The following is an 11,603-nucleotide window of genomic DNA, read 5'->3' on the forward strand; positions in this document are numbered from 1 at the left end:
GAGTGAATAAAATAAATAGCTAATTGATTAGCTAAAAAAGGGAAAATGAGGTAAAAGATATATGGAATGAAATAGGTTTGGAATTGTTACCTATTTTGGGCACTTTTGATTTAGTTGAAGGATGATTGCCCGCTGCTCGCGCGTAGGAATCCCGTTGTACCTCAAGGGTATTTTTGTCCTCTTGTCCAAAGATCCACATGTCGCCTTGTGATTATTTTTGGCTCCACAGAGATCGTACGATCTCATTTGTTTTTTTTTCTTCTCATTTTCAAATTTATTTAAAAGGTGGTGGTTGTTTGGATTTACAGGAATTTGGATGGTGATGGTTTGGATTTGCACGAATTTGGATTTGGATTTGCAGGGATTTGGTTTTTCAGGGAGGGAGGAAGGGTACATGAATTTGGATTTGCAGGGATGAATGATGGGTGCAGGGATTTGGATTTACAAGGAGAGAGGAAGGGTGCAATGGAGTAGGGTGCTGATGCAATTTCGGGGCGACCCTAATGACACCACGACTAGGCTCGACGTTGTGGACATGGCAGCAACTGCGCTGAGACGGAGGGAGAAATCGGACCTCGTAATGGTGGACGTGGTTCGGCAAGAACCAATTGGAGTAGCTGGGAATATTTAATTATACTGGGTCCCACGTGTGCCATGTCAGACATTAACAGAAGTTTTGAGGGAAATTTAACGGAAGGAACACATTGATTTTTAGCAGTCATATTCAGGGACAGTGATCGATTTTCAATTTCAGGGACCATCTTGATTGATTGGGTCAATTTCAGAGACTATTTGTGATAAAAAAACCCTTTTTATAATCAACCTATATCACATGTTAATTGTATTTATCTACCTATATGAAAGATTCATATTTATAACTAACATGTATCACTGCTTAATGTATCTTACTTGTAAGTATTATATTATTGTATCTGTAGTTAGGTTTCATATGCGCTTATAGGTCGAATATACGTTTAATTGTCTATCTACCTATGCCATAGGTTTTTTCATAGTCTACTTATGTTGATGCATAAAACCAGTCTATAACACAAATTAATTGTATTACATTTTTTTTCCTTGTATAATATACCTTTATCACAAAAGTTAATGAATTTAAAGTTTTCATCTAAAAAGAAAAAAAAAATAATTGTACAAAAATATTTAATTAGATAATTGGATCCAGTCCTAAAAACAACCTATACCTTTGGACCTAGATCTAAAAGCCCCGTGACTCCAGTTATCTAATTATATGTTTTTATTTCTTTTATACTCCTTTTATATTTTCTAAAAATATTAAAAATCAATTAAATTTTTTTAATATTATGCATTTTTCAACTCCAAAACATCTAATTAATATCTTATAAACAAAAAATAATAATATACTAACATAAATCTATATGCAAAACATTCTACCCTAACTCAAGTAGCAAATATATGAATGTATATTATATCTATAAGTGAGATATGAAACCTAACTGAAAGGTAGAAAAAAAACATAATATACATACAAGCAAGACACATTAATCTGTGACTGGTTCAACCTGTGATATAGGTAGATAAATACAATTAACCTGTGATATAGGTTGATTATAAAAATTAAAAAAAAATCTATAAATGGGTTAAAGCAGGAGGAAGAACAAGAAATAACAAAAAAGTATATAAAAAGAAATAATCAAAGAGATAATTAGGAAGAAATTTGATTTTTACAATAAGTATTTTCTTTTAAGAGATAATTATTGATAATTAAATAATTAAATTTAAAGAATTGGACTTATTTTAATAAATTGGACCATTCCTACTATTGGCTCAAAAAATTGAAGTTATATCAAGTTTCCCCTTGTTTATTTCCTTTCCTACTTATATACCTAGGGTTTCTAGGCTTAAGAACATTATAGATAGGTCATTTTGGCCTTAGGTTTGTAACCTTTCGACTACTTATTCAACAAATATGAGTTTTCTCTCTAGTTTCTTAGTGAACTCTAGGACTTGCTAGTGAATTCTAACGTGGAAATTTCATTCGAATTTTCTTTGTATATCTGTTGAGTCATAATGTATGAATAATTCAATAGCTAGTAATTTGTGCCAAGTACTCTTGGGTTCGACTTATTATGGAGCAGGAACACTATTTTTTTTTTTTTTTTTTCACTTCAACTTTTTAGCCTAAAATTTTAAATTTCACATTTTTTTTCTTCTCAAAAAGGGCCCAAGGGTTTCCAAGCCCTCTCGTCCAGCTTTGCTCTTTCTTTTATTTTCTTCTTCTAATGCCATTTCTTTTTAACTTAACTTTTTTTTTCCTCAAACCCTATTTACTGTATGCAAAGTTTGAATTGAATTAATTGCTCTTTCTAGCGGTACTTATCTTTTTTTCCAACTTTTGGTGCCATAAATTAACATACAAAATAGCCATGATTCCTGCTGAGTGATGGCTACTCTAACACCAAAAAATTGGTTGGTGGATATTATGACGGTGGAGACACGAGCAAGTTCAGCTTCCCTGCATCGTTTGCCATGACTATTGAGTTGGAGCGTGATCGAATACAGTGCAAAATATGCGGCACTAGGAGAACTAGACCATGTGAAGGGCATCATCAAGTGGGGTACATATTACCTTCTCAAGACCTTCAATTCGTCTACAGCTGATTCCATTGGCATTGTGGTTGCGGATGTTAGAGGGGTTGATGACACTGACTCCGCCGCCGGTGGTGATTAAGATAAAACTCACAACTGTTGGATACGTCTTGAGGATATTGACCATCCAAGAACCGGACAAGAGTGTTATAATTGCTCGGTCCTTGCCACAGAAATGGCTTCTGCATTGTTTTCAAAGACAACACAAATTACTCTAAGAAACTAGTTTATGGTGTTGATTTACTATCAAAGGGCAAGGTGCAAAGTATACGGGTGTTGTGGACCTGTTTTTGCCCCATATACAATTCCACTGGTTTTTGGGATGAAGTTCTTGTTGGAACTTGTGAGTGTGGGACTCAGTCCCACATTGCCCAAACAAATTGTTAAACACCTCTTTATAAGTGGTTTAACTCACTTATGGTTTAAAATAAATTAGGCCAAAGCTATGGACATTGGGCCTTACAAATGGAAGTTTGGGTGTATATATTAAATGTCAAAGATGGGCCTTGAAAATACAAGTTTAATTTTTTCGTTTTTAATTTTTGGATTCAGTTTTTCCGAAAGGATAAAACTAAGTGAACAGTTACGTCTGTTTTGTAACTGATAAGGACGAACGGTTGTGTTTGTTCAAGTTAAGCCATTATATATATGGCAATTCGCTCAGAAACGAAATACATCAATTCGATCGCTCCTTTTATTCCTTACAGAGAACAACACTAGCAATTCGTCAAGAATCCAAGTTCGTGTGCAAGAACTTGGATTAGATAGTTGTATCCTGCAAGATAGACGTCCTTTGAACTACTGCACCGGTGTAGGGACGTATTTCTGTCTTAGGAGATTGCTCTGCAAGCCTCTATCTTCCGAAAACAAGTCAGTGTGTCTTTGTTTTTTGTGATTTGTTATTCAAATTCATTAAATTGTTCTTATTGTAAGATATATCGTATATTTGTGAAATTGATATTCAAGATAAACTGTGTAGTTGTTATATATTATACACTTGACATTTGATTGTTCTAACAGTTCTGTGGGGTGGATCTTGGTTGTATCTTGCAACGGGAAACTTATCCTATCTTCAACTTGTCACTAACCCCGACTTGGCTGCTCATGAAAAAGATTTATGCACTGACCCTAAGAATAGGGTACAATAAGCATGCTGGTGCTTTTTGGCTTCTAAGCCGGCTGAGATTTTTCTCGATTTACAGGTACCCTTATGGAGAGATGTTAAGGACATTCTACAGTCAGACTGATGAAAAAGTGTGCTCCTACCTTCCTGTTTTCGCAGTTTCAACAGAACAAATGGAGGGCTAATTCAGTTGAATAGTGAAAGGCCAAGACCTCTTCAATATGTATTCCATGCAGCTTTTTTAGCTCAACTATACAATGACTATTTTGACGCTATTTCTGCACCTGGATGGCATTGCGGATCCAATTTCTACCCTACTAAAGAACTGCGCAAGTTTTCTAGGACCCAAATTGATTACATTCTTGGCAAAAATCCTTGGGGGATAAGCTACATTGTCGGCTTTGGTGAACGTTTTCCAAAGCAGGTCCACAATAGAGGAGCATCCATTCCTAAAAAGAAGATCAAGTACGGTTGTAAAGGGGGATTAAAATGGAGAGATAGTAAGAAATGAATCCAAATACAATTGTTGGGGTCATGGTTGCTGGTCATAATGAGCACGAAAATTTCCAGGATGTCCGTTCCAATTACAACTACACAGAGCTAAGCCTTGTTGGTGCTTAACCCTTGAGCTGATTTCTTGGAGCCAAAGTCACAGTTTGAATTTTATTTTATAAGTTTTATTTCGGATGTAATGTGAGCCATTGGATCATATTCCATGTGGCCTCTCTTTCTAGCCTAAGATTTAAGTGATAGATTATGACATGTGTAATCACCTCATAGGGTGATAGAATCTAAGGCTAAGATTTGATATTGATGTAAGTTATTAGAGAAGAATCTCTCTTCTCTCCCCTTTAAGGGTTATATTTGGTTAGGGGTGAATGGAAATGCAATCAGAACCTTCATCATTCTCGCAGCACCATTGCTGCATTTTCTCTGCAACTTTCTCTCTTCCCAAACAGTCCAAAATCTCATAAAACTAAATACCAAAAGTTATGAGCGCTAAAATGGTATCAGAGCCAGGTTCAATTGCCTAAACTGGGCGTGAATATGTGAAAAGAAACTGAAATCGATTTGAGCTGAGATCGAGGTTATGTGAGTCTTGAATCCAATGTCTACCGCTGAGCTTCATACTCCAGTTTTCAATGGAGAAAACTATGAGTTCTGGAGTATTCGAATGAAAACTATTTTGAAATCTCATGGACTATGGGATTTTATTGAAAATGGTTTCAATGCCTCAGATCCAAAAGAAAGAGAATGAGGAGGTTAATGGTGAAGCTAAGAAAAGTGAAATCACTTGAGTAGAAAAGCTCCCGATGACTGAAATTTGATGAAGGATGCTCGTGCACTCGGATTGATCCAATGAGCTGTCTCAGATCAAATTTTCCCTAGAATCGTGAACGAGGAGACCTCGAAGGGTTCTTGGGACATTGTGAAGCAAGAATTCAAAGGAGACAAGCAAGTAAGAAGCGTAAAACCACAAGGTTTGCGTCGAGAATTTGAATATACTCGTATGAAAGATAGTGAATCCTTATCTGCATATCTTGCTAGACTGTTTGATATAATGAATCAAATGAAGAGTTATGGTGATGATTTGTTTAGGGAAATAATAGTGCAAAAGTTATTAATTAGTTTGCCAAGATCATATGACCCTATTTGCTCTGTGATTGAACACTCCAAGGACCTTGAAACTCTTGAGGTTCAGGAGGTAGTTTCTCTGAAAAGCTTTGAGCTCAGACTGGATAAACATGCTGAAAACTCCATAGAAAGGGCTTTTATAAGTCTAAATGTTGGAGCCAAGAATCCCAAGGGTGGAGGTTATTATGGAAATCAAAAGTTTCAGAAAAACTGGAAATCCAAAGGGAAGAAATGGAAAGTAAGCCTAATTTTAATCCCAAACCAAATGTCTTTCATGATGGAAACAAAACAGCTTGTAAACACTGTGATAAATTGCATTATGGCAAGTGTTGGTTTGAAGGTAAGCCTAAATGCACAGATTGTGGGAAGTTTGGGCACATACTTAGAGATTGCAATGGAAATAAGGGTGTACAAAAGATGAACTATGCAAATCAGGTTGAAGAAATTGGTTCTTTGTTCTATGCATGCAATGCAATGACAGATGTGAAGGTGAACCATTCATGGTACATTGACTGTGGTTGTAGTAACCACATGACATGTGATGAAAGATTGCTAGTCAATATTCAAAGAAATCTAACTTCCAGAGTGAAGATGGGAACTGGAGAAATTGTTCAGGTGACAGGAAAAGGAACTCTAGTGATAGAAACCAAATTGGGAAATAAGCATATTCAAGAAGTAATGCTTGTTCCTGAACTTGAAGAGAATCTTCTCATTGTTGGACAAATGATAGAGCATGGGTACTATTTGGTGCTTAGAGGAAATATGGTGAACACCTTTGATGGTTGGTCACTTGACAACCTTGTGGTTAGAGTGCAGATGACAAATAACAGATGCTTCTCTCTTACAATGATGTTTGCAAATCAGTTGGCCTTGAAGGCAAATGTAACACACTGTTTGCATACATGGCATAGGAGATTGGGACACCTAAATGACAGAAGTATCAAATTGCTTGAAGATCAAGAAATGCATGGATTGCCTCATATAGAGAAAACTTTTGTTGTGTATGTGAAGGCTGCATGTTAGGAAAGCAGCATAGAGATTCTTTTCTATCAGAATCACTTGGAAAGCTAAATTTCCATTGGAGTTGGTTTATACAGACATCTGTGGACTAATGCAAACTAAATCTATCTCTGGAAATAGGTACTTTCTGTTGTTCACTGATGATTGTACCAAAATGACATGGGTGTACTTCCTCAAGAACAAATCAAGTGCATTTGAATGTTTCAAAAAGTTTAAAGCCATGACTGAGCTGCAGTATGGATACAAGGTGAAATGTCTCAGGAGTGATAGGGGCAGAGAGTTTTTATCAACTAAGTTTGATAAGTACTATAATGAGCTTAGAATTCAGAGGCAGTTAACCATGGCATACTCTCATCAACATAATGAAATGACTGAGAGAAAGAACATGACTGTGGTGGAGATGGCAAAGTCCATGATGCATGAAAATGGTATTCCTTATGCATTTTGGCCAGAGGCTGTGAACACTGCAATCTACATACTTAACAGATGTCCCTCCAAGTTTCTTAAGAAGAATACTTCATTTGAAGCATAATGTGGCAGAAAGCCAGACATTGGACATCTAAAAATCTTTGGATCGCTGTGCTATGTGCACATCCTTACAACACTAAGGCATAAGCTTGAAGAAAATAGTCATAAGTGCATTTTTGTGGGTTATGAAACCTATGAGAAAGGGTATAGTTATTTGATCCAAGTTCCAGGAAGATTATCTTGTCCATAAATGTTATCTTTGATGAAGATGCCTCATGAAAGTGGGAAAACACTAAGAAAAGTGAAATAAGAGTCCCTATGAGTATTAAGTATCAAATGGCAGATTGCAATGAAGGGCAGAAACAATTTGAAACTTATGAACCAAGTCAATCTTTGGATACATCACCTCAAGTGGATGACGTTGTTACTCCACTGAGTGAAGGTGTTTTTGGAGGCTTTTAAGCAATCGATCACACACTATAGAAATGAAGAAGTATCAATGAGATTATGGCACAGTGCAACATGTGCATTGTGGAGCCATAAAGCTATGAAGAAGATGCTCTAGATGAATCATGGAAGAATGCAATGAAATATGAACTGGAAATGATTGAGCAAAACAACACATGGCAACTAGTTAACAGACAATTTGACAAACCTATCATTGGTGTTAAGTGGGTCTATAAAACTAAGTTGAATCTAGATGGATCCGTGTAAAAGAACAAGGTTAGACTGGTGGCAAAAGGCTACTCCCAAAAGCCTGGGATAGATTACAATGAAACGTTTGCCCCAGTAGCAAGGTTAGATACTATTAGAACCTTGATATCACTTGCTGCATAGAAGGAGTGGAACCTATACCAACTGGATGTAAAGCTAGTTTTTTTTTATTTTTTTTATTTTTTTTAATAGAGTTTTGAAGGAAGAGGTATATGTTAAGAAGCCACAAGGATTTGTGAAGAAAAGTGAGGAAACCAAGGTGTATAAGTTGAACAAGGCTTTGTACGAGTTGAAGCAAGCTCCAAGAGCTTGGTATGATGAGATAGGCTCTTATTTCAGCAATGCAGGTTTCAAGAAAAACTCAAGTGAAGCAACACTATATGTCAAGACTAGTGAAGGCTCAAGTATCATTATTGTTTCACTATGTATGGATGATATTGTATATAGTGGAAGTTGTCCAAAACTACTTGAAGAATTCAAAAATGACATGATGAGGCACTATGAGATGACTGATTTGGGACTGCTTCATCACTTCCTTGGCATGAGGGTTATATAAACATAGAAAAGTATCTTTATACATCAAAAGAAATATGCAATGAAGCTTATTGAGAAGTTTGGAATGAAAGACTGCAAGTCTGTAGGAACACCACTTGCTGTGAATGAGAAGTTATGCAAGGTGGATGACAGTGATGCAGCAAATAAGAGTGAATATAGAAAGCTTGTAGGCAGCCTGTTATACTTGACTGCTATACGGCCAGATATAATGTTTGCTTCTAGCTTACTTGCTAAATTCATGCATAATCCCATGAAGAAACATATGGGAACTTCCAAGAGGGTGTTAAGATACATTCAAGGCACTCTTGATTTTGGAACTGAGTTTGTGAAAGGGAAAACAACTACTCTGATAGGGTACTGTGACAGTGATTGGGCTGGAAATGAGAATGACATGAGAAGCACCTTAGGGTATGTGTTTTCACTCAGATAAGGTGTGTTTTCATGGGCTTCAATCAAACAAAACACATTGGCTTTGTCAACAACATAAGCAAAATATGTGAGTGTAACAGAAGCTACATCACAGGCAAAATGGCTAAGGTTTATCCTTGAAGACTTTGGGAGGAACAAGTGGAATGCACACCAATTCTGTGCGACAACACTTCTGCTATAGCAATGGTAAAGAACCCAGTTTTTCATCAGAAAACTAGACATATTAATAGAAAGTTCCATTTCATCAGAGAAGCTATCCAAGCAAAGGAAATCGAACTGGTTTATTGCAAAATAGAAGACCAGATTGCAGATATCCTAACCAAGGCCTTGCCAAATGATAGATTTGCTTGTCTAAGAGGATTTCTTGGTGTGAAATCAGCTAAATGGTTAAAAGGGAATGTTGGTGCTTAATCTTCGAGCCGATTTCTTGGAGCCAAAGTCACAGTTTGAATTTTATTTTATAAGTTTTATTTCGGATGTAATATGAGCCATTGGATCATATTCCATGTGGCCTTTCTTTCTAGCCTAAGATTTAAGTGATAGATTATGACATGTGTAATCACCTCATAGGGTGATAGAATCTAAGGCTAAGATTTGATCTTGATGTAACTTGTTAGAGACGAATCTCTCTTCTTTCTCCTCTAACGGTTATATTAGGTTAGGGGTGAACGGAAATGAAATTAGAACCTTCATCATTCTCACAACACAATTGCTGCATTTTCTCTGCAACTTTCTCTTTTCCCAAACAATCCAAAATCTCATAAAACTAAATACCAAAAGCTATGAGCGCTAATAAGCCTTGCAGGAAATACAGGTCTGGTTGCTGCACTTGTGGTACTGTCCATAGGAAACCTTACTGGCATTGACAAAAACTCTATGTTCTATGTAGTTTCTCCCCTACCTTCACCCCCGCCACCTCCTCCATCACCTTGGATACCCTGGGATATTTTAGGAGCATATCTATCTTATGATTTCATCAGATATTTTTTCTGCCTATTTTTTCATTTTAAATTATGAAAGTAAAATTGGAAGCAGTTCGGGTGTTGGTTGAATATAATAGTAATATGATGAGCTTATGTTATTCTTTTAACAAAATGAAAAGATAATCTACACTGATTCATCATTTTACACCATTCATGAAGTTTACACCTTAAATAGAGCGCAAGCCACAAATCTATGGGATTTCTTAATGAATGCAGGCATGCCAATAAGTTGAATTAAACATGGTAAAATACCAAAATTATATATGACAATATTTGAGAATTTCTTGTATATTCATTAATCTCCAAAGTGGAGTATGTATAGGAGTTATAATTAGTATTACATATGCACTTCATCAATGTGAGACCAAACTACTATTTACACTTTAACTAATATATAAATATATAACTCGCAACACTCCTCCTTAAGTTGGAGTAAAGATGTCGCGCATGCCCAACTTGTCAAGCGAGTTGGAAAACACACTATTAGACACAGCCTTAGTAAGCATCATTAAGTTGATATTGAGATCCCACAAAAGGAAAATTAATAATTCCAACATCCAATTTTCCTTGATGAAATGTCGATCAATCTCCACATGTTTTGTTCGATTACATTGCATTGGATTATGAGCAATCTCAATAGCAGCCTTGTTATCATAATGGAGTTTCATAACACCCTTGGGTTTAAATCCAAGATCTCTCAACAATATTTTCAACCACAAAAACTCACATACACCATGAGACATATCACGAAACTTAGCTTCAACACTTGACCTAGCCACCACTTTTTGATTCTTGCTTCTCCAAGTAACTAGATTACAACCCATAAAAGTAAAATATCCAAATGTAGATCATCGGTTAGTGATAAAACCTGCCTAATATGCATATGTATACCCTTCTACATTCAAATGGCCATTTTGGAGAAAACCAAATCTCAAAATACAAATTACTGCATCCATATGAGCTTCACTAGGTGAGTGCATAAACTGACTTACCACAAGAACTGCATAAGCAATGTTAGGGCGAGTGTGAGACAAATAAATTAATCTCTCCACAAGCCTCTAATACCATTCCTTATGAGTAGGAACATGATCCAGAAATAAGCCCAGACGATGCTTTTGCTCAATTGGAGTATCAATAGGTTTGCAATCCAACATACCTGTTTCAGCTAATAAATCAAGAACATAATTCCATTGAGACAGAAAAATACCATGCTTGGATTGTGCAACCTCGATTATGAGAAAATACTTCAATTCACCTAATTCTTTTCATCTCAAATTCAATAGCTAGGTACTTTTGAAGGCGTTGTACCTCATCCTGATCATCACTAGTCACTATCATGTCATCAACATAAATAATCAATGTAGTTAGCTTACCATTTCGTCGCTTTAGAAACAAAGTATGATTTGAATGACTCTGAAAATACCCAAACTTCTTCATTGAGCTTGTAAACTTCCCAAATCACGCTCTAAGATATTGTTTCAAACCATACAAAGCCTTTCGCAATCTACACACAACACATTTTCTAGGAGATATACCATACTAGGTGGGAGATCCATATAAACTTCCTCCTTAAGATCACCACGAAGGAAAACATTCTTAACATCAAACTGCAATAGGGGCCAATCCTAGTTTGCTACTAAGGACAGAAGAACACGCACATTGTTTAGTTTGGCAACATGAGCAAAAGTCTCTTGATAGTCCACACCATAGGTTTGAGTATAACCCTTAGCAACTAATCTGGCTTTGTACTGGTCAATAAAACCATGCTTTATGCTTAATACTTGACACCCATCTACATCCAACAGCTTTATTCCCGTTTGGCAACAGAACCAAATCTCAAGTGGAATTCTTTTCCAAAGCTTCCATCTCAACATTTATGACGTTAACCCACTTAGGGTCAGACAAAACATCCTGCAATTTTGCTGGAACCGATACACTAAATAATTAACATATGTAAGACGCATATGGTTTGGACAAACGATGACTAGACACATAGTTGTTGATAGGATACTTGGCTTTGGCATGCATATCATGCTCATATTGTACTT

At 36.3% G+C, this 11,603-nt stretch overlaps 1 pseudogene; it reads left to right on the top strand.

The window, feature by feature from the left end:
- Positions 1 to 421: 421 nt before the first annotated feature.
- Positions 422 to 9,589, top strand: LOC103432696 (endoglucanase 9-like; annotated as a pseudogene).
- The last annotated feature ends 2,014 nt before the right edge of the window (positions 9,590 to 11,603 follow it).

The sequence above is a fragment of the Malus domestica genome, chromosome 03 (assembly GCF_042453785.1).
Source record: "Malus domestica chromosome 03, GDT2T_hap1".
NCBI classification, from domain to species: Eukaryota; Viridiplantae; Streptophyta; class Magnoliopsida; order Rosales; family Rosaceae; genus Malus; species Malus domestica.